The 2,386-nt window shown below is 45.3% G+C and overlaps 1 long non-coding RNA gene across 3 annotated transcripts; it reads left to right on the top strand.

Moving 5' to 3' along the window:
* LOC104915593 lies at positions 1-2,327 on the top strand. Of its 3 annotated transcripts, none has more exons than XR_002110268.2 (4): positions 1-69; positions 187-793; positions 1,557-1,713; positions 2,198-2,327. It is a non-coding gene; the product is annotated as an uncharacterized LOC104915593 (long non-coding RNA). The 3 variants fall into 3 exon arrangements; XR_002110269.2 differs by lacking the exon at positions 1-69 and having other exon boundaries at positions 95-436; positions 549-793; positions 2,198-2,324; XR_002110267.2 differs by lacking the exon at positions 1-69 and having other exon boundaries at positions 106-793; positions 2,198-2,315.
* Positions 2,328-2,386: the final 59 nt, after the last annotated feature.

Genomic DNA, 2,386 nt, shown 5'->3' with positions numbered 1-2,386 from the left:
CAAGCGAGAAATCTCAGCGCGAGAGCAGGATCCTGATAAATGCCGCTTTGCAAGCAGCGATCGCTGAACGTAAGTGAGGCGGCGGTTACGTGACGTACGGCCCCTTTGGCGGCGTCGGCCGTTTGTGGTTGCCTAGCGACGTGCGGGAGCGACCCTGCTCAGCGCGGGTCCGTTTCTTTCCCGTAGGACGGCGTTTGCTGAAGCTCGGGCGGTATTGCAGGGCGGGCTTTCCCCTGTTTTGAACAGCTGCCCGTCGTGCCTGAAAGCTGTAGGCTAGAGAGTAGAGAACGCCTCGCCCGGTACCTTCAGCGTGACTTTCGGCGATGTCTGCCTAGCCTTGTCCGACTCCGTACGTGCGTTTTGCAGGTCGGGTAGGAAGGCTGAGCTGTGCGTTGAGACATCCCGGTTTTTTGTGCTGCTCGCGGAGATCAAAACTGTGAGTGCGTGAGAGGCAGTGCTGTCAGCGAGCGAAGGGCCTGTGACCCAGCGCTGTCCCATCGGCCGCTGTAACCGCTGAAGTGTATCAAACGTTTTCTATTCCTTATTAGCACTTACGGACACTGCATGTGCACTGCCGGAGCTTGGCGTGAGGGCGCAGTGTTGTAAGGCAGCTGAATCGCTGTCCAAGCTGTAGGAAGCCGGGCAGCACCGAAGTGCTAGAGTGCTTTTTGCCGTGATAGATGAGGGATATCCTGACAAGCTATTTCAGAGTGCAGATATAGACTGCAAAGATGGCCCCTGTAGTATCACAGGAAGAAGCAGCAGGAGAATGAAGTGCAGACAAAATACACAGGTATTTTTAAGTCAGATGTACTTCCTGAGGGTTATTTTGGTGTCCTGCCATGCTGAATCAATTACGCTTTCCTTTTGTGTAGCAGATCACTGCTGAGACTGAGATACACTGAAGGAGTTAAATAGCGGATTTAAAAACCAACAGTTGTGCTCTGGCATGAGGTTTTCTGATTTTTAGTATCCTCTCAATAGCCAAAGCTACCTGTTAGACTTCATCGTGCCTCTGAGTTCTGCTTTGTGTCAAACTGCATTGGGTTATCCTTTATAATACCAGCGATTTATTAGGTGCTACAGGGATAAGCCATTGCACTGTTTTGTTTTGATACGCTTTTATTCCAAATGGAGACTCTAACTGCAAAATGAGATGACAGGAAAGGTTATGTGAGGGGGACTTGCTTTTATTAAATGGTATCTGCGACTATTTTCATCAGCCATCATGGCTCTAGCAAGGCTGTGCTACACGCAAAAGGCTTTTTCCCGACGGGCAGCTGTGGTGCAATTTAGTCTGACAGGCAGCTCGGTACCACACGGTTTGCTCCTTGTGGTGAGATGGAGGGGAGAATAGGAAAAAGGTTACACTTGTGGGTTTGAGATAAAGAAAGTTGAGTAGAACAGAAAAGGAAGAGGAAGCAAGAGTCAGTCCATACACACAAAGCAAACAAAAAGCAGATATCATTTAGTCTCATATTGCCTAACTGAGGTTAGGAACTCTACGTCATGTGTTGAAAGAGCGAAGAATAACTTCTCTTTGTATTATCTTGCAGAATGGAACCAAATTCAGACGAAGATAAACTTTTCAGACCGTCCTATGTAGCTAGTGTGGAGCTACCTGAAAGAACAGGACTAGTAAACGTGGAAGATATTAAAACAAATCTCTCTGATGAGTTTAGTTCAGCTTCTTCAAGCTCAGACATGAGCCGGGTAAGAAAGCTTTAATATTAAAATGAATTGGATCTTTTAAAATAAACGTCATTCTTTTCTTGGTAAGAAGAATTAGAATCTTTAAGAGGAGGTGACAGTCATCTTTTCTGTGCTTTTAGACTGTGCGTAGACTAGACCAAGATGCATGGTGTTGCTTTGATACCTTATGAGGTGCACCACTATCAGTGGGTGAAGCTAACGTCACCTCAGAGAAGCACAGTGATGGAATACTTCTTCTTATGGTTGGCCTGAATGCAGTATATGAGTGTACTGTGGTATTATTTATTTTGAAACTCTAGGCTCTCACAAGGAAGTTTAGCAGGGGCCAAAGCACTTGTGAAAACAGAGAGTGAAATATTCCTGCTTCCCGTGTCATCAAATGAGTCTGTTACATCAGGCTGATGAAAAGAATGCTGTCTTAATGTGCTAATCATCAAACAGAGGATCTAGTCAGATTTGTAACTTCCAGCTCTTTCAATTTTAGAGGTCTAGTTTGGAGCCTAGGGGACACATACAAGTTTGCCTGCGCATTAAGCCCTTTACAGCACTGGAAAGAGCAAATGGATTGCAGGTACCACATCTACTTTATCTTAAAAAAACAAACAAAAAAAAAAAGAAAAAAAAGAAAAGAAAAAAAGAAACTACCAGACAACAACAACAACAAAAAGCCCTT

This window comes from Meleagris gallopavo, unplaced genomic scaffold (assembly GCF_000146605.3).
Source record: "Meleagris gallopavo isolate NT-WF06-2002-E0010 breed Aviagen turkey brand Nicholas breeding stock unplaced genomic scaffold, Turkey_5.1 ChrUn_random_7180001828779, whole genome shotgun sequence".
NCBI classification, from domain to species: Eukaryota; Metazoa; Chordata; class Aves; order Galliformes; family Phasianidae; genus Meleagris; species Meleagris gallopavo.
The sequence above is the reverse complement of the archived record's forward strand: the minus strand, read 5'-3'. Positions and strand labels throughout refer to the sequence as shown.